The 21155-nt window shown below is 48.6% G+C and overlaps 1 long non-coding RNA gene and 1 pseudogene across 1 annotated transcript; both read right to left on the reverse strand.

Annotated features, from left to right (window-relative positions):
• LOC100593431 overlaps positions 1-21155 on the reverse strand; it is a 141093-nt pseudogene that overhangs the window by 115696 nt on the left and 4242 nt on the right.
• LOC115831741 lies at positions 223-19915 on the reverse strand. Its single transcript, XR_004027224.1, has 3 exons — positions 19905-19915; positions 2443-2450; positions 223-352 (listed from the first exon to the last, which is right to left on the reverse strand). It is a non-coding gene; the product is annotated as an uncharacterized LOC115831741 (long non-coding RNA).

A 21155-nucleotide genomic window follows, 5' to 3' on the forward strand; every position in this document is an offset into this window, starting at 1 on the left:
GTAGATAGATGTCCCGATACCTTTATGGTTGGTTGAGAACAGTCAACAGTTGGTGAACATAAGTGAAGTGAGAAAAAGGTAAAATGGCTGAGTAAGCATTAGACTGTAATCTAAACACAGAGGTCAAGACCTCTTTTTACCAGCCCCGAGGTGATTTTCATGTTGAATTGCAAATTCAAAGAAGCAGCTTCAATCTTGCCAGGGCTTCTCCCACCTTTCTCCCCCAACAGCAGGAGAAGTAGATTGAAGCCAGTTGATTAGGGTGTTTAGCTGTTAATTAAATTTTCATGGGTTTAAGGCCCATCAATCTAGTAAGGGCTTAGCTTAATTAAAGTGATTGATTTGCGTTCAACTGATACGGAGTAGAATTTTGCAGTCCTTAGGTTTTTGCAGAACTTAAGTATAATTTACTTGCTAAGAGCTTTGAAGGCTCTTGGTCTTACTTAACCTACATTTCTAGATTATAAATAGTGTCAGTGGAGATATTGGTAGGAGGAAGGTAGAGAAGATGATGAGCCGGGGGAGGAAACTGTCATTTTCTTTTTATATTATTGGATGTGGGGAATATTGTCACTGAAGTGGAGTAAGTTAAGCATATATAAAAATATAGGTTGAGTAAAGTTATGATGGCTATGATGGTTGGGATATGAGACTGTTATTTTTTGTAAACTCTTGGATAATTCATTTAGGTAGGAATCCTGTTAATGCGGGTAAGCCTCCCAGGGATAATAAAATTGATAGGATTATAGATATTAATCATGTTAATTTGTTTCAGATGTGAGATAGTGATAAGGTTGTGGTGCTTGAATTTAGGTTGAGTACCTGGAATGCAGTAATTGTTGGGATGAAATAGGTAATTAGGTTAAAAATGGTAATGCTTGGGTTATACATTAGTACTGCTATTATTCAGTCTAGTGAGTGATTGAGGAGTAGGCTCAAATTTTACATAGTTGAGTTTGGTTGAGTCCTCCTCAACTGCCCACTCAAATAGATAGATAGGAGAATATTCGTATTTACTGATGGAAAAATTTGATTGAATTGAATTGAAATAGGGGCTAGTTTTTGTCATGTGAGGAGAAGTATGCCAGATGTTAGAGAATTTCCTTGAGTTACTTCTGGAACTCAGAAGTGAAAGGGGGTTCTTCCTAATTTTGTTACTAAGGCTATTATTATTATTAGGGATGAAAACTGATTAACAGTATTTATTGTTGTTCACTGTCCAGATAACAGATTATTGGAGAGAATACCAATTATGAGGACTATAGATGCGGTTGCTTGTATAAGGAAATATTTAGTGGCTGCTTCTGTGGAGTGGGGATTTATTTTTTAATTAAGATTGGGATGAGGGCTAGTATATTTATTTCTAAGCCTGTTCAGACAAAAAAATCAGTGTGAGGCTAGCATTGTGATAAGGGTACCTGCAGAAACAGTAAAGTAGATGGTAAGTTGAGCTAATAGGTTAATTAGTATGGGAAGGATATAACCAACATTTTTGGGGTATGGGCCTGATAGCTTATTTAGCTGGGACGTGGTGTGATAGGTAGCATGGAGAATTTTGGATTCTCAGGGATGTGTTCAGTTCCTGTAGTTCTAGAAATATGAGGATTTTAACCTCTGTTGTTTACTCTTATCAAAGTAATTCTTTTGTCAGACATATTTCTTACGTTTCGGGTGGGATGCTGGAGATTATGATGGGTATTGAGATATATCATACACAGAATGCTAGTGTAGGTGGTAGAAAGTTTTTTCATAGGAGATGTGTAAGTTAATCATAGTGGAATTGGGGATAGGCTGTTCGAATTCATAAAAATGGGGAGGTTAAGAGGAGGGTCTTGGTAATGAAATATGTAGTATAGAGTTCTGGTGAATACATAGAGTACAATTGTTCCTAGGAAAATTGTAGTAGTTAGGGAATTTATTATTATAATATTCATGTATTCTGCTATAAAGAAGAGGCCAAATGGACCTGTGGCATATTCGATGTTGAAACCTGAGACTAACTGATTCTCCTTCTGTTAGGTCAAAAGGGGCTTGGTTAGTTTCTGCTAATATAGAAATAAATAATATTATGGCTCGGGGTCATGATGGTAGGAGTAGTCAGAGGGAGTCTTCTGTTGTGATAAGTATATATAAATTGAGTGAGCTGCTTATCAGTAGAACTGATAATAGGCTGATGGCTAGGGTAACTTCATATGAAATTAGGCGATGGTTTGTAACGTGCCGATTAGTCATAGTTTGAATAGGTTGCTCATCCTGTTAATAAAATAAAGTAGATGGCTATTCTGAGGGGCTGGCTAAGGTGTAATTATCTGGGTCGCTCAGGAGGTCAGGCGAAGATAGTACTAGCATTATTAAAAGGAGCAGGAGAAAAATTAAACCTAGGATATCTTTGATTGTATAGGAAGGGTGAAAGGTGATTTTATCGAAGTGCCCCCTCTCCACTTCATGCACTCACTGCATGCCGTCTAATGCTTCAGGGTATTAGCCACAGGGCCTTTCACACTTTCTCTTTGGATCCCAGACCCCATGAGTTCTCCCAGGAGATCCCATTCCCAGAGCCTCCCTCCCAGGCATCCCCCCACTCCTGAGATCCCCACACTCCAAGATCCTTGCTCACAGACATCCATAATCCCAGGGCTGTCATTCACAAGGGCTGAGAGGCCTCAGCCTCCATGCCCCCAAAATCGCAGGGTTCCCTTTAGGGCTGTCACCTGACCCTAGTGTCCCTTAGGCCCTGGTGGTCCCACCTCTCCCAGCTGCCCCAACTCTACTGTATTCTCCCCACGCTCCCCACATGGGTGCTGCAGAACAAGTGAAGGGCACAGATGGTCTGGGGGGTCTTGAAGATCAGGGATGCAGCCTCTGCTTCCAAGACACCTTCAGAGCCACCCCCTACTGCCCTCAGGGACAATGTGACAGACACAGAAAGTCCAGCCTATAAGGGGAGACCCTGGTCTCTTTCCCTTGGAGGTAAGAGGGGAAGGGCTAATTCAGAGTATGGTCCAAAGCAGATACTCCTGGCCTCAGAGGAGCTCCAGCACAAAGAGGTCACAGGAAAAGTGGGGTGCAGTGAGGAGGGTGAAGGGGGTTGGAAAGTAGGGCCCTGGAGCTGTCACTCTGCTTGACACCTGTCTCACCCTGGATCCCTGGAGATCCTGAATCTCCTGGCTCCTCCTGCAAAGAGATTGAGGTCAAAAACCTATTTGCCCCCTCAGAAAATCCTGGTATTCCCCACATCTCATTCTTTTATGTCTCCCCAATCAAAATTGGCAGAAAACCAACTTTCATCCCTCAGTTGAAATACTTGTCCATTCACCCCCTTCCCAGTGACCATCTCTCCAGGGGCACCCAGGTTCCCAATGCCTCCTGGGGCGCTTTGTGGCCCCTGAAGGAGGAGCAGAAATAGGGCTCATTGCTTAGGGAGGTGGGCCCATTTCTGGGGCAGAGGCCAGGATAAGTGCTCCAAGGTCACTACAGTGAGACAGTGAAGGCATCCTGGGGGAAGGGGCTTCTCTTGGCCCCTGAGACAAGACTAGAGTTTATGGCCTGCAAAAAGGGAGGCGGAGGACCAGACACATTAATCAGGAAGACCCTAGGGAGAGAGGTGGGCTGAGTCAGGAGAATGGGGGCAGGAGCTGTGGTCCTCGCTGGGGTGAGGAAGGAGCTGGCTCACTCAGGCTCCCTGGGAGTGTGGAGAGAGAGGACACTCATGCCACACACACCCTCTCTCTGGGGGGCCCATGGAGGCCTTCACCCCCGATGTTCCCCTTTGGGGGAAACAGAGTGGGAGGAGCTGCTCCTCAGTTGTCACCAAAGTCAGGCAGTTGAGGGAGAGCTGGGGCTCAGTGGGCGGGGGCAGGTGGAGCCCTGCAGAGACCACTCACCTTAGCTCCAGACTTCCCAGTGGCACTTCGGGGACCCCACTGACCCTGTGGACCCTAGAGAGGGGAGTGTTGTTGTCAGAAAAACCCAAACCCGTTTGGACCTTGAGCCCCCCGTTTCTCTCCCTTGCACTTATGAGGCCCCATTCTCCTCGAGGCCCTGACTTCCTTGACAGGCCCTGGTGGGAATGGAGTGGACATCCCCCAGGGTGTGACTCCCCACAGAGCCCCTCCACACCCCTTCAGCCTTTCCCTCCACACCTTCTCCCTACCCCCAGCTTCCCCAGGCTCTGTTCTCTCTACTGACTCCAGGAAAGCCAGGAAATCCCAGGAGCCCCTGGTGAGGAAGGAGAAACGGGGAAATTGAGAAGTTATGAGAGGCCAGGCTCGGGAAGGGGCAGAGGGGGCCAGCAGAGGCCATGCAGGCAGCGATGTGGAGACCTGGATCCTGCCAAAAACGAGGTGGCCTGGGACAAACTCCTGCTCCTCTCAGCCTCCTCTCATCTGTAGACTGGGGGCCGCTAAACACTCTTGAGGGCCCCCCACTGCTCTGCTAGTCTGTGCTCCCTGGAATCAAAGTCAGGGAAGTGAAAAGGAGGAGGGGCACACACCGGTGTCACCCTGAGTTCCTGGCATGCGGGGTAACCAGGCAGACCAGGAACACCCAGCTTGCCCTGTGGAGGGACAGGGAGCAATTAGGAGTGAGAGGAGGCCCAGGTGCTACTCCCTGGAGCCCCTGACCCTCCCATGTGAGGGCCATGCCCCATCCTGCAATGCACCCACACACCCCAACTCCTAGCCCCTTCTCTCCTGCCCCATGGCCGCCTTTTGCAGTCTCTCCTTCCAGAGGGTGAATTTTCCGCAACTCTAGGGCTGGGATTCCGCTTCCCTGTGCCTGCAGCCCTGTCAAGTCCTCAGGGTCACTGTGGTCCAGCTGCAGCCCACCTGCCGACCTCAGTACCATCTGCCCCAACACCCACTCCTGCTCCATCCACCAAGACCAGTCACCCTGCAGGCCCCCTGCCCTTTGCCCACGTGGCACAACACCCCAACTCCCCAACCTGTCTCCTTCCTCCTGATGCTCCAGGGCTCCTCCTGCCTGGAAAGCTGTGGAGCAAGGGTTGGAAGCAGCAATTCTGCAGCCAGACTGCCCTGACTCAGCCCCTGGCCTGCCCGTCACTGCCGGTGTGCCTTCTTGTGCCTCTGGAGAGTCTCATCTGCAAAACAGGACCATCCACGCCCACCTCACAGGATGGAGAGGACACCTTAGCCCAGTGCCTCCACATGGCGAGGGCTGGGGGGAGTCAGCCTTGGAGGCCACAGGTCTCACTGCTGTTCGACACTCCCTTTTCGAAGCTGCCGCCGCTCTGAGTCTCGGCATGTTCACTTTGCCTGGGACCTGCAGCCACTCTGTGCCTCGTCTCCAATCAACTCTTCACAACAGTGGCTTTTCCTTGACTTCTCCTATACGCTCCTCAACCCATCAGCAGCCAGAAGGTGCCGTTTATAGAGAGAGGAGCATAATTAATGCATGGCCATCTTCAATTGACTGGCTGATGTCAGCTGCGGGCACCCCCCATGCCCGCCCTGACCTAGTGCCCACATCCCTAGAGGGTCCGGGCACAGACCTCTCTTCCCATCATCACCTTGCCTGCAAGCCCTGGGAAGCCCAGGATCTCCGGTCAGTTCATTGTGTTCCTTTTGCTCCTTGGGACCATCCTCTCCTCTGGAACCAGAGCTCCAGCCTCACCGTGAGTGAGAGAGTGGGAGAGGTGGGTGTGGAGGCCTGGGGATGAGGTCTGTGGCCAGAGGAGAAAGGGGCACCAGTGAGGTCGAGTGGGGCTGGTGGATCCCAGGAGCTGTTGCAGGAGAGGGAGCCTGTGGGGTATAGAGTGTGTGGTGATCCAGGGCCAGCGTGATGCAGATCGTGGGTTTGCCATCCTGCAGGGACCAGGCCCCCAAGGATGCACAGCACTGGAATTGAGGAGCCCGGGGCCTCCGGGGAATGAACTGGTGCTTGGGGGCTCCAGAGTGGAGAATCATTAGGACATGGAGTGGGGCCAGTGTGGGGTCTCTACTCAGCCTGACACCTTTCACATCTATGTCACCTTTGAACCTCAGAAAGCCATCCCCTGAGAAAGGTGGAAGTGAGATGACCCAACAGATGACAGAGGGCCGGGGGCTCTAATGGAGGATTCTGAGAACATGGGTGGAAGGGTGGGCTCAGGAGCTGGAGGGCAGCCAGGGGCAGGCTGAGGAGCAGTGATGGCAGGAGTGAGGTGCTGGGAAGTTCTGCTCACCTTTGCATCTTATGGCCCTTCAGACCCCGAATTCCATCTGCACCCTGAAATTAGAGGATGACAGAGTGGCCAGGGAACGGAGGTGGGTTGGAAGGAGCGAGCTCCTGAGACCCCATCTCACTCCCTTCAACAAAGTCCTTTATCCCCAGCCTGGTGGTCAGTTACCTTGACACCTGGAGGTCCTGGGTATCCTAGAGGGCCCTGAGGTCCAGATGGACCCTGGAAGAAAAAGGCATTTGTTAAGGGTCCCAGGGTGTCACTGAGGGGGGCTTTGGGTGGGAGAAATAAACGTCACAGTGCTGGAGTCTGGGTAGGGCTCCAGGGCACAGGAGTTTCACACCACGTGGACCCTCACTTACTCCTCCAGCATTTACTGAACACCTTCTGTGTGCTGGTGGGTCCTCAGCGCTGAGGCCCACCCACGGTCTGCAGTGACCGTGCTATGACCAGCAGGGATGGCTCCTCCCTGGCATTCCACTGCCTGGGTGCTGGGGCTCCCCAAGCATGCACCGTCCTGGGATCCCCCCCCAGACCAGTTATGCACCATACTGGGGGTGGAGGTGGGCAGCAGTGCAGATGGGATCAGGGTCCTTGTGCTCTGCCCAAGGTTAGTGGGAGGGACAAGGGTGGCCATAGTTGCTAATCAGGGATTCCGAGGGGAGAGCCTGGGCAGTGTCAGATGGTGACAGCCTGGGACAGCTTCTTGTGTGCAGGGTGACAGCAGCCCCTGGGGAATGCTGGGTGGGGAAGGGTGGCGGCTGGCTCATCCTCTGTCCCAGCCTGGGGTTGGGGGGACTGCAGCCCCTGTCTATCCCCTGGTGCTGACCCCCCCCAGAGAGTCCCTCCACATCTGCAGCCCCTGTAACTGATCCCCAGTAGGGGCCCGGTCGGCCTCGGCTCTGTCTCTTGGCTCCTGAGCCTCTGGTGTAGCTGTTGCCAGGGATGCCATGTCTGTCCTTGGGGCCAACAGAACCAGGCCCAGGAGTGTCCCCACCCCACATCCCCTCAGAGCAGGTGTGCCCCTGCACAGCCCAGCCCAGCCTGTCAAGAATGAGTCCCAGTGAACAGGGGCCTCTCACCCTCATCTGCCCAGCCTTGGGGAGCCTGGGCTGGGATGGGTGTTGGGGTCCTTAGGCCTGTGGGCAGCAGACACCAAGTCCCCAGTGACCAGACTGTGGCCAGGTTGGCTGAGTGCTCACTGCAGCCTGGGCCAAGAATGGCCCTGTCTCACTGCCATACTCACCAGACCCTGTGAGGCCGGTGGGGGGAACCTGGACAGTGCGTCTTGTCCAAGGTCCCAGGAAGGGGAGGTGGTTGATGTCCTTGAAGGAGCATAGAACATCCTCACTCTGGCCACCAGGATGGGAGCAGGGAAGCCCCCGTGTCCACAGTGCACGGCCGGGCACATGGTACTCCCTGCCCTTCCACCTGCCCCGTCATCCAGGCTTGGCCAGGGGCCTGCCCAGTGCTACTCCCCTCCCTCAAGTCCCCGACACCTGCACTGTCCTCACTGACCTGTGAGCCTGTGCCCATTCTCCACTGTGTTCCCCAGCCATGGCCATGAGAGGGACATCTGAACCACGGCAACCATTGGTGAATTTTTGTCAGCCGGGCAGCAGCTGTACCCCCAGGCCAGCTCCCAGTCACCCACCCTGCACTTGGGGTGCTCCCGATGGGTGTCCAGCCCTGCCTGGGCCAACTCCATGCAGTGGGGTTTTCCAATTCCCTGGCCATCTATGGCCACAGCAGAGGGCACCTGCGACTTTAAACTGGGGACCCACCTTGGGGATCCCCTCTGTCTCTTCCCAGGTTCTAGGCACAATACTGTCCCTCCTGCCTCCTCCTGGCTTCTGGGCCTTGGCACCCATGTCCCCCCACCCTATGCTCCCTGCCGAACCCATTGCCACCCCAGCGCTGCCACCTTCAGCCCACACACCTTCCTCTGGCTCTGAAACCCTCCCCTGCCAGCACCAGGCCCCATGCTAGGGCCTAGCACACCCTCTGCAAGGACGGGGAGCAGCTCGCTCCTTGACTGGTCCAGGAACAGGAGAACCCACGTCAGAGACTCCCCAAGGAAGTTGCCTGAGCCTCCCCTGCATAGAGGAGGAATGTGCCCCCTGGGTCTGCCAGGCCTTGATGTGAGTCAAGCTGGGCTGCCCAGGGCAGCTGCCCCTCCCGAAGTTGGTGTTTGTCCTCGGCTGAAGTGTTTTCCAAAGTCACATCTGCTCAGAGCCTCTGAGTGTGATTTTATGTGAAGATGGTGTCTCCATATCAGAGGATGCGATGGAGCTGCCCCTTTGGCCCTGCAGCAGCCTGCCCATGAGAACCCTGACTGCCTTGAGCCTCAGGCCTCGCTCACCAAGGGTCACCATGCAGAAGGACCCGGGGGCCACTGAGCACCAGGGATGGGATCCTGGCTCCTCAGGCCCAGTGCCACTGTGGAAGCTTTGAAGGCCCGAGTCCAGGGCTGGATGCAAGAGCTTAGTGTGCAATACAGGCATTCAGGAAGTGTCACAAGTGTGGGCCCCATCCACACTCAGCCCTTCCCGCATCCTACAGACAGTGGGACCCAAGCCTCCACACTAGCAGCAGCATAAATTCCCAGCCCTTGGGACACCCACTCTGTGCCCCTGCGGAACTGCCCTGTCCCTCAGCGCCCAGACGTAGGTTCTTAGGCCAAGAGACACGAGAACCACATCAGCCCCCAGCCCCGCCTCCTCTGCCCAGCCATACTCAAGCTGGCCCACTGTCCCACTGTAATTGCAGGCTATAGCCTCATCTGCTGCTTGGCCCCCGCCTCCCTTCCTACCACATGTGTGCTTGCAGCTGCAGCCCCGGCTCAGGAGGCAATTGCTTTGCACAGGCCCTGGAACAGCTGGGAGTGAGTGCAGCTGCAGGGCGGGGCTGGGCTGCTCTTCCACCCCGGATGGGGTCTTGGCTGCAAGCATGGTTTCTAAAGGGGGCAAGGCAGGACCCAGCTAGGTAACCTGCAGCCCTGAGCTCAGGGACCTGTCCCCACCCAGTGAAGGGCCCTGGGTCATGGGGCCTGTGTCACCACCACAGGTGGGGTTCCCACACTGCTGTAGTTTTCCCTGAAGGCCACTGATGGAGAAGGGAGATGAGTGAGGAATGTGTCCCAACAGCCTGGCCAGGTGGCTCTCATGGGTGCTGTCAAAGGAGAGCGCTGGCCCTGCAGGCTCAGGGAGCAAGTGGCATTTCAACTGCCCTCAAAGAACGGGCAGATGCAGGTGGTGGGAAGAAAAGATGGTGCCCCCAGCATGAGGGAAAATTCCTTGTCCGGTCTCACCAGATCAGACGCTCCCAGTGGAGAAGCAAGGACTGAAATTTAAGGTGAGACCAGCTCATGGAAAATTTTTTAAATGACAGGCTAGGGAGTTTGGATTCGACTTTTTTGAGCAGAGGTTGAAAACTGTGGCTTCTATCCTGATTGGCCAGCATGGTGTTTTTGTCTGTGGATGAGCTTCTCTGTGCTGGGGGGGTATGGAATGTGCACCCTTCTGTGATTCTGGAGGCCACTGCTGCCTGTGGCTCACCCCTGATTCCTGCCGTTAGGTCATCTTTTCATATCTGGGGATGGATTCATTTAGAAGATTTTGGGGAAGAATCTGTAGAATTTGGAATTAGAAAAGTGCAAGGGATCAAAAATCAGGTTTGAGTCAGGAGTGGGTACCCCAGGAAAGGGTGAGAGAGGGTTCTGGAGTGGAAGACACCTCACAGCTGCCAGCAGGTGGCTGCTAGAGTGGACCTGGGTTTCAGGGTTGGAGCTGGAAATCAGGGAGCTGCCAACAGGGAAGAGGTAATTATCATGGGAGACAATGGAGCCGGGATGGAATGTGCAGGGAAAGGAGGGCAGAGGGCCTGGAACCTTCATGCAAACCCGAGTTACAGACCCAGGAAGAGGAGGTGGTTAGGAAGCAGGAGAGGTGGCTGCCTTGGGGCGCTGGAAAACAACCACATAAGCAAGTCCCAGGGGAGTTCACTGGGGAGGCTGGGCCCTATGCCAGCAGCCACGTGTCAGACATAGGGCAGGGGAGCAGCAGTTGAAAGTCTTCTTTGCAGTTCTGAGAAGTGCCCCAAGCCTGTTTTCACAGCGAGAGGCCCTGCACACCCCTTTCTCCCACTGCCAGGCATGCAGTGAACCCTCTCCTGCTCGGGAGGCAGCAGAGCCATCTCCTGGCTTCTCAAGATCTCTGTGGGGTGAACTGCCCCTTAGGCTGGGACCCAGGCCTGGCTTTCCCGCCCACCCTACAGCCCAGCACAGGTGCTGTGTCTGTCCTGCCTGTTATTTCCAATGTACATATTCATGGATGTTTTCCACCCATTTCCATTTATTTTAAAGGAGTTCCTAATGTGTGAGGCTACTTGACATCGAGGCCATTCTGGAAGTGCACGATTGCCATTTGGGACCCCTCTGCACGTTGCCTGTGCCTGGGAGCATCTGGACTGTATCAAAATGCTGCTCGGTGTGGCTGCCTGGGTGTTTCCCTGTGCAGCTGTTTTCCTGCACTTTGCTTGGCAGAGAGCTGAGTAGAGGAGTCAGAGAAGCCAGGGTTGAAGCTGGCTCTTCTACTTGCCAGGTGAGACCTTGGACCTCTGACCTCAGTTTCCATATCTATAAAGCTGAGAGAATCTATTTCTGGAAGGATTAGTGATGTTTCTCCAATAGGTACCTAGTAGATACTCAACAAATGCTACTGATGATTTCTGGAGGACGCAGGCTACCATCCGTCTAGCTGCCTGGTGAGGAGGGAGAAGGGGACAGGATGCCAAGCCGAGTCAGCCGTGTTTAGGAGAATGGAGCATTGGGAAGCCAGGCCACTGTCAGGTGTTTGAAAATGTCTCAGGATAGAGAGATTCCCAACGTGGGAGAAAACCCCAAACCAAAAAGACCCAACCAATTGAGAATTAGGTTCGGGACCTGTGTACAGAAGTTTTTAAATGTAGCCAAAGTGGCTATTGGCAGGGTTTTTATCATGCACCCAACTGAAATGGTTTGTTGAGGGAAAATTTTAGTTTCATCACTGCATCCATTCTGGGTGTGGTATAGGATAAAAAGCAAAACCGTTCAGGAGTAGGAAGATTATGAATTGCCCCCAAATGGTGGTCATAATAGTTTTCTATTATAGAATCTTATTCACTTTAATGTGCCGCTTTTAAGTCTTTTTAGTGGAAAAGATTCATTTCGTGTAAGGTTAGTTGTTGGGGTATTTTTTAATACACTATCTTAAAAATGTCTTGAGGAGAAGCAGTCATAGGGGTTTCCAGCCAAGCCACTCATCTGACAGCTGGATTCACTTCTATCAACACAGGGCAGTGCGTTACTGTTGAGCTTTTGTGCGCTAAATACACGTTAGTTCCATATTTTTCTTTAGTTCCTTTTGGCGTGGCTGTAGGGAAAAGGATCAACTTTGTGGGTTTGTTTGTTTGTTTGTTTGTTTTTGCGACGGAGTCTCGTTCTGTCGCCCAGGCTGCAGTGCAGTAGCACGATCTCGGCTCACCGCAACCTCCGCATCCCTGGTTCAAGCAAGTCTCCTGCCTCAGCCTCCCAGTAGCTGGGATTTCAGGTGCCCGCCACCACGCCCAGATACTTTTTTTGTATTTTTAATAGAGACGGGGTTTCACCATGTTGGCCAGGCTGGTCTCGAACCCCCAACCTCAAGTGATCCACCCACCTCAGCCTCCCAAAGTGCTGTGATTACAGGCGTGAGCCACCATGCCCGGTCTCAACTTTGTGTTTTAACACAAACATCCTTTCTGTATTAGTTAGGGCTTCATATTGTTTGTGGCTCCTTTGTGAATGATAGGAAACCACTTCCACCTGGGTAAACAGTGGAGGACATTTCTGGGTTCAGATAACTTAAAGGATGAGAAGCAGAACAGGTTTAGGGTCAGTTTGACCAGTGGTTCCACAGTACCACTGAGACCTCAGTTTCTTTGAATTTTGTGATTCTGCTTGCCTCAGTGTTGACTTCATCCTGAGTCTGGCTTCCTGGAGCATGGGCATATGGCTGCAGTAGGTTCAGTCTCACATGCCAAACACTTCCTGTTTCCCATTGTAAAACCTCCTTCCCCGTACCCCTCCCCTTAAGTCCCATTGGCCCAAACTGGGCCCCATGTTCAAAGCTAAACCAATCCCTTTGTCCAGGACTTTGCCAACTTTTCATCAGGTTAAGCCTAGATCATTTGAACCAGTGACTATGGGCAGGGGAGACAAATTGAACCCATCAGGGTCCACACCCGGAGCTGAGGTCAGGTTTGCTCCATACCACCCCCATGCCCCACATTGTAAGGTGACAGCAGAGTGGTCAGGGCTGGAAAGGAAGGGGTCAACCACGGCATCCACTATAGCCTTGAAGCAGGATTCTGGGCAGCTGTCATTGGGAGTTTGCGTATATGGGAGGAGTTAGAGATGAAGGGAGTTCTCCTGGGGAAGCCTTCCTGCTGTGATTGTCAGTGTTGGCCCCATGCTGGTGGACAGCATCCAACTGTCAGCTTCACACATGGTCCCTCATTGCCGTCCTAATCTCTGGGGGGGTCTCCTTTAACACTCCGCGTTAGAGAATATGGATCATTTTTTTTCCTTAGAAACCGTATTTTTTTTTCATCACTGACAATTGCAAACATACAAAGAAGAAAAGAGAAGGAACAACATTCCCGTACATACTCACAAATGGGTGTTTTAAAAAGTAGTGATTCTGAACCTTTGGGGTCAGGTCACAGATCCTTTGGGAAACCTAAGGAAAGCCATGGGCTGTGTCTCTAGAAAAACATGCACGCAGGTGCCTTCCTGTGTGATTTCAGAAAGCCAAGCTGCAGAGCGCACGTTGTACCCATTGAGGGACTTGGAGGTGGTTGTCATTTTTGTTTTCTTTGTAGGCAGTGAGGCAAGTCCAGGAACTGGATTGCATTCACAAAGGAGGAGGGCTGAGGAGGGTACAAGTCCAGTTATTATAATGAAGTAATTGTTAATCTGATCACTGACAGTGACTGTTTAACTCTGCCAGGAGTGTTCAGAAGTGGCTCCCTGAGGATGGTGGTGTGTCCACCTTCTTTCTCAGCACAGGCCTTGGCACAATTTTTTTTTAACTTTCTTGTTGCCACAAGCATATATCGAGTTCTTTGTGTTTATGTTCCAGGATCGTGGTGGTCTTGGCTTGCTAAGGTGTTAGAGGGTCCCTTCATGTTTCCGATCACGAGTTCTCTGAATCCACTTTAATCATATTTTGCTTTGAAATCAGGATTTGGATAATGAGCCAGCATTGACCCCTTTTCTCTGTAGCATGAAAGTGCTGAGGTCTTAGTGCCCTGTTGTTTTCCTGGATCCCCTTCTTTGTCTTTGTCTGTTTGTTTGTCTCTGTGTCTTTCTGTCTCTCTCTCTCATGCCTCTCAATTCAAGGCATGTTACCATCTTGGCTCCACACAAAGCCACTTTCTTTCCCCCTCCCTCCCTCTCTTTCTCTCTTCCTCCTTCCTCTGTATCTGTTCCCCTCACCCTTTCTAATGTGTATCTGTATATGCTCTATCTGTTTGTTTTTTTGTAAGATATAATTTCAAGTGACATAAAGGTAATGCTCAAGTCTCATCTGTATCACATAACGGAGGGAAGGTGCCCGCCTGGAATAACATCCTATACCTACACAACTCTGCATGCCTTCCTTGACCTGGGTTCATATTAAAAGAAATGACAACAGTTTTCTTAAAAATGACTTTAGCCAGTCAAGCAGGATTCTGTTCTGAAGGACCTTCCTCTAAAGGCAGACCTGAAGTCTGTGGAGTGGCCTGGTAAGAATTTTCTGTGTCTTCAGTACAGACAAATGCACTGTCTAGTGGGGAATTTAGTGAGATAAATAGCAAAGTTAAGAATAATGGCACAGAGTAGGAAGGACTGAAGCAGTAGCTATTAGGCAATGGAATCCATGAATAAATAGGAACCATCCCATGAAGGGTGAGCAAGTAGTCGAAGGAAGTTAGCATGAGTAGAAGAAAAGGAGAATAAGAGTAAGATGGAGCCGGGCAGCTCCCATTTATTCTTCTCAGAGAAGGAATACTGCCAAGGGCAGCTGCCTGTTAAGTGTTGCTGTCCTCGTGACCTCATAAAGGTTGTTAAATCCTCCTGTGGTAAATAAGGAAGGTGTTCACATGAAGAGGAACAGAGAAACAAGAATCATGGTAAGTGCACTCTTGTCATTGGAAGCCATTGTGGCCTGAATGATTTCCCAAGTCTCCTTAGGACGACTCTTCTCTAAGTAGCAGGCATGTGTCCTTACATCAATACAGACTCCGATAACAGTGCAAGAGGATTCACAAAAAATTAAATTGAAGATTACTCAGAAAATGGAAACTTGACAAGAAGTGTGTAACATGTTCCTGAAGTACAAGAAGCTTCTAATACTGAGCAAGAAAATGACACATGTCAGCTGTAAGGATGCCACAACAAAATGAGTGCTTACCAATGAGTAATTTCACTCTCAGGTACCATTTGACAATAGTCAGAGACATTTTTGGTGGTCGCAAAAGGGTGCTGCTACTGGTGGACTGGTGTGTAGTGAGTGGAGGCCAGAGACGCTACCACAATTCTGCAATGCGCTGGACAGCTCCCTAGTGACAGAACCATCCAGCCCCAACATCAAGAGTGCCAAGGTTGAGAAACACTTACCTAAACCAAGACACGTTGGTTCAAAACAAATTAACCTTTCTTAGTTCTAATTCTCACATATTTCAAATCAATTCTTAGCCCTTAAACTATATGCTTCTACTATGAATATCACTAGTCATTATAATTGAAAACATCTGAAATTAAGTACATAAACTTCTACAATTTAAATGTATTATTTTGTTTTGAAAAATTCCACTGCTTATACAAGAAAAGGAATAGTTTGAAAGGTTCTCTGAATTGTATTATTGCAGTGTTGCTGATGTAAGTAAAAGGAATAGGCAGAAATAGATATTTTCAGACAATAGGGAAATAATGAAAGTGACGAAATTGCAGAGTCAAATCTGTTACCTTTATAAAGCAAAATGTCCAAAGCCCATTGTCCTGTAGCCCTAGTCCATCTAAACGTGCGTATTTTGGCCTTCTGCAGACTTAATATACTTATTCAATAGCTGACTGTAGGCATGTAAGTGCTCAATAATGTAGCCATGTTAGAGTTATACATGGACGGGTAAATGTTTACCTAGTGTGATTTCAACTTCAGAGAGAAAAAGATATATTCCTCACTGACAAAGGGGAAATGATTGTCTTGTCTTTTCAAAGTCATTAGATTCTACCATTAGATATAGAAAAATCCTAGGCAGGATAACATACAGATTGAGCATTTTAATCCAAAATACTGAAATCTGAAATGCTCCAAAATCTGAAACTTTTTGAGTGCTGACATGATGCCGCAAGTGGAAAATCCCACACCTGACCTTAGGGGATGGGTCACAGTCAAAATGCAGTCAGATTTGTTTTTATGCATAAAATTATTTAAAATATTTTATCTAATCAGTTTTAGGCTATTTGTATAAGGTGTATACAAAACATAAATGAACTTTCTGTTTAGACCTGGATTACATCCCCAACATATCTCATTATGTATATGCAAATATTTCAAAGTCTTAAAAAAACCCAAATCCACAATACTTCTGGTCCCAAGGTAAGGGGATCCTTAGCCTGTATAAAATTTTAATAGCTGTTACCATTTTAATAGGAATTAATCTTAGAATTTTTAGAGATTTAACAGAGGTTTACAATTCTTGTTGTTTTTAGGGTGGAGAAAGAAGAGAGCAATTTAGAACAGGGGTTCAGACTTCAGTAGGGAGCTTTCACAGGGCAGGGGCAAACCATGAACAACATGAAGCTTTGAAGAAAGCGTAACACATCGAATGCTTCATAATTGAACTAAGTTTCTCCTAAATAGTTTACATTTATTTATCAATAATATTATTTTTATATTCCTTTAAAAAATCTAGTAAGGTAGCTATGACAATTTTACATGTGTGGAAACTGAGGCCTGATTAGGAGTTCATCAATGTGCCCAGGGTCACATAGTGAGCAGATGGCAGAATGGTTTTTTTTTTCTTTTTTTTTACAGGCGTGAGCCATCGTGCCCAGCCACATTTGTTCTTTTAAGTAGTTTTTTTTTTTAATTATTATTATTATACCTTAAGTTTTAGGGTACATGTGCACAATGTGCAGGTTTGTTACATATGTATACATGTGCCATGTTGGTGTGCTGCACCCATTAACTCATCATTTAGCATTAGGTATATCTCCTAATGCTGTCCCTCCCCCCTCCCCTCACCCCACAACAGTCCCCGGTGTGTGATGTTCCCCTTCCTGTGTCCATGTGTTCTCATTGTTCAATTCCCACCTATGAGTGAGAACATGTGGTGTTTGGTTTTTTGTCCTTGTGATAGTTTGCTGAGAATGATGGTTTCCAGCTTCATCCATGTCCCTACAAGGGACATGAACTCATCATTTTTTATGGCTGCATAGTATTCCATGGTGTATATGTGCCACATTTTCTTAATCCAGTCTATCATTGTTGGACATTTCGGTTGGTTCCAAGTCTTTGCTATTGTGAGTAGTGCTGCAATAAACATACGTGTGCATGTGTCTTTATAGCAGCATGATTTATAATCCTTTGGGTATATACCCAGTAATGGTATGGCTGGGTCAAATGGTATTTCTAGTTCTAGATCCCTGAGGAATCACCACACTGTCTTCTACAATGGTTGAACTAGTTTACAGTCCCACCAACAGTGTAAAAAGTGTTCCTATTTCTCCACATCCTCTCCAGCACCTGTTGTTTCCTGACTTTTTAATGATGGCCATTCTAACTGGTGTGAGATGGTATCTCATTGTGGTTTTGATTTGCATTTCTCTGATGGCCAGTGATGATGAGCATTTTTTCATGTGTTTTTTGGCTGCATAAATGTCTTCTTTTGAGAAGTGTCTGTTCACATCCTTTGCCCACTTTTTGATGGGGTTGTTTTTTTCTTGTAAATTTGTTTGAGTTCATTGTAGATTCTGGATATTAGCCCTTTGTCACATGAGTAGGTTGCAAAAATTTTCTCCCCAGAATGGGGTTTTGAATTGAGTTGTGACTGACCAGACAGAATGTACTTTAAAAAAATTGTCCCTCAAAATCCTTTCATGAAGATTATGTGAACTAACATTTAATGACTGGCCATAAAGTAAGGAAAACTACCATTACTTGATGATTTCTCTGCTAAATACTATGCAAATATAGTATAGCAAATACTGTTCTAGTATAGTCTTTACATAAATTACTTTATGCACAATAATAGCTGCACAATTTGTTAGAGATACGCTCAGGAATAAATGAAACCAAAATTCAGTGGCTTGAACAAAAGAGGTTCATTTTACCTGTATCAAGAATCTTGGCTGGGCACAGTGGCTCATGCCTGTTATCCTAGAACTTTGAGAGGCTGAAGCAGGAAGATTGCTTGAGCCTAGCAGTTGAGACCAACCTGGGCAACATGGCGAGACCCCCATCTCTACAAAAAATTTAAAAATTAGTTGGGTATGATGGTACACACCTGTAGTCTCAGGTACTCAGGAGGCTGAGATGGAAGGATCACTTGAGCCTGGGAGATCGAGTCTGCAGAGAGCTATGATCGCACCATGGCACTCCAGCCTGGGCGACAGAGTGAGATCCTGTCTCGAAAGAAAAAAAAAGGAAGAAAAAGAATCTTATCCTATGTAATCAAGCCCTAGTATTTGTTGATTAAGTCCCTGAAAAGTCCACCAAAATCTCTTCATAAAGCAAAGGCAAATTTACTGCTTACTGTTGTGTGGGACACCACCACTTGGAGAGCATCTTACTAGCTACTTAGAGTAAGGAGGCCACAGGCAGGATGGTTATGAGATATTTGGTGTCTGGTTTAACATGGCTTTCTTAACGTGAGGCATGCTTGAGACTGGGTAAACTTCAAGGTACAATAGCTAAGGATTAGTGAACACAGGGAGGCAAGGATTTGGAAGGGACTCTTGATGGGTAAATAGCCAGTTGATTAGTTGGTCTGGATAATCTATTGTCCTGAGACGAGAGAAATGAGGATTAGTTGAGTGGTCTATTGTTCAGATAAACAGATTAAGGGATGTTCCTGAAACTAACAATAAGGTAAGTTTCAGTGTTATCTGGGCAAGAGTTTCTCCACTGAGTAAAGTCACTTAGATGCAGATGTGTTGGTTCTCACATTGTAGCTCAAAAATTTCATCAGTGATTCAGGTTTCTTTATTTTTCCATTCTTACAGTTTGAAGGCAGCTGGAACAGTTTCAAACGTCACACCCACATCCCAGATATTAGAAAGACAAGGGAAAAGAGAAGGGGCAAACAGCTAAAATCTAGGTCACCTGAGTCTGTCCGGTTTTTCCAGAAGTCTTGTATGTTGGTATCATTCCATTGGCCATAAGGTCTCATGACTAGCTCTAGCCAGAAGGCAACTGAGAAGGCAAATCTTTAGGCTTTACAGCTTCTCCAGCAGAAGGAGTAAAAAGAGGTTAAAATTGATTTCGTGTTGCTAATACACTGTGATGATTACCCAGATGATTTTATCTAAATAATTTTCTAACTGGACAGTATTAATATTAGTAGGTACCGTGATGAATCATGCTGTATCCCCAGGCACGCTGCCAGGTTATTTACACGCATCACTTCATGGAACTTCACTCTAACCGTATTTTGTAGATATTAGTATTATTCCCTTTATGGATCAGGAAAGTGATGGTAATTAACTTGACTAAGGACACAGTTGGTGGATATCAGAGAAGGGATTAAGAACCCAGAACTATTTTACTCCAAAGTTTGTGCTACACATCCACTGCTTCTTCTAGTGTAAAGATGTAGCACTCAACTCTAATGGACATATTAACTGTGATTCATTAATGATGATTAATCAACTCTCCTGTATCCAAACAATGCCAGTTACAATCAGAAACTCCTATAATCAGATAATAAATCAAATTTACCTACATATCCAGAATGTTTTTTTACATGATAAAATCTGACTTTAAGAAAAAATAAATTTCACCTAATGTGGAATAAAGTAGTGTAGCATTTTTTAAAATGTACCAAAGGCAATCAAATGAAACTGGTGTTATGAGCCATATTTTTGTTGGCAACTGTTATCACCCAAACACACATATTCAGAATTATTTCATCTTATTCAAAGATTCAAGATTCAAAAATATTTGTTAAAACTCATCTGAAAAACTCAGCTGCAGCCTGAACTTTTTCCTGTTTTCCTATAGTATCCCCACATCTAATTGTTTTAAATAACAATCTCAGTAAAATTATAAAATTAATAAAATTGTTTTCTCCTACCATGCTGCAGATTCTTCCATGTTTGCACTGTAAAATCAACTAATCGAAAATTTGAAACACAGTGTTGCCTGTTACTTTTTCTGAGTCTATGAAAATATAAATTGTTATCTTTTCTTGCTGTTATTTTGCTATTCAGCGGGTACACAAATGCACATGACAAAATGAGGATCGCCTTATCTGTAAGACTGAAAATAAGGCTTGTGTTTCTCCCAAGTCGTGCTTGCATTTCTCACTGGCTATCAGGTGTCCCATCCCAGCCCCTGCTGTCTATAGGGGAGCTGAGCAGCTGAGTCTTGCTCATTCCAGGACCTGGCAGCTACCCTGGAAAAAAACCACTGGCAAAGCTGTGCAGGCCCTCTTTGGAGACTAGAGGGCTTTCCTGGTGCCCTGCCTGGGCCGGCAGCTTCCTCACAAACACAGCACACTGCTGGGGGCAAGCTACTGGCTTCTCCTGCCTCACACAGGGCCCCTTAGGCCTGGTCCTACCAGGTCATCATCCTTCTGGACAGCCATCTCCCGAGTGCCTTGCCCAGCCCATGTGGCCCCCATCGCCATAGCCCCAGGTGCCACCATTGTCCTGGGTGGTCAGCTCAGTGCCACCCTTACTGGCAGCCCACCCTCCCATCCCACAGCCCAGATTCCCTGGCATTAAGCTCAGTCTCTTGCTGCTACAGGGAGCAAGAACTGTGCCAGGAAGCTGGGGGGTGAACCAGGTGGAGGAAGAGGACCCTGCGTCAGAGGAGAGGTAATGTCTGGGCATCCAGGGCCAGACTGGTCTCTGCCAGCTCCAAGGCTGACAGCATCCTGAGGGGACAGCGGGCCCCAGATGCACGGAGAAGGGGCTGCTGCAGTGATAAACCCCGGACAAACACAGGAGTGATACAATTGTAAGAATCACGAGGCCGGGCATTGTGGCTCACACCTGTAATCAGCGATTTGGGAGGTCCAGACAGGCAGATTGCCTGAGCTCAGGAGTTGGAAACCAGCCTGGGCAAGATGGTGAAACCCCGCCTCTACTAAAATACAAAAAATCAGCTGGGCATGGTGGCCGGCGCCTGTAATCCCAGCTACTCTGGATGCTGAGTCACGATAATTGCTTGAACCCAGGAGGCGGGGATTGTAGTGAGCCAAGATCGCGCCATTGCACTCCAGCCTGGACAACAAAGCGAAACTGTGTCCAAAAAAGAAAAAAGAAAAAATCACGGATGATGGGACAGCGCACATTAAAAAGGGGGATCCTGTGGCCAGAGAGCTGCTCTGGGTCCCGAGTGTGGGTAGCACAGGGAGGCACGGCTCTCCTGCCAGGGCTGCACACTCTGCAGTGGCGCAGAGCGCCCGGCGCTCTGAGCGCCGGGCCCCCAGACATCGCAGGGCATCCTGCACAGCGCGGGTGCGGCCCTGACCCGAGAGCGGGGCAGGGGTGCGGAGGACAGGATCTCCGATGCCCCTGCTCCTCGGGCGCCCGCAGTGCTGAGCCGAAGCTCAGCGGGGCTGAGCTCCAGCTGGGGGCGGGGAGCCGGCAGCCTCTAGGCCCGGGCTCCCTCCAGAGGCAGCGTTGCACCCTGACCCTAGCTTCCGCCTGCGGCGTCCAGATGCCGAAAGCAGGGAGCCTGAACCC

The sequence above is a fragment of the Nomascus leucogenys genome, chromosome 20 (assembly GCF_006542625.1).
Source record: "Nomascus leucogenys isolate Asia chromosome 20, Asia_NLE_v1, whole genome shotgun sequence".
Classification (NCBI taxonomy): Eukaryota; Metazoa; Chordata; class Mammalia; order Primates; family Hylobatidae; genus Nomascus; species Nomascus leucogenys.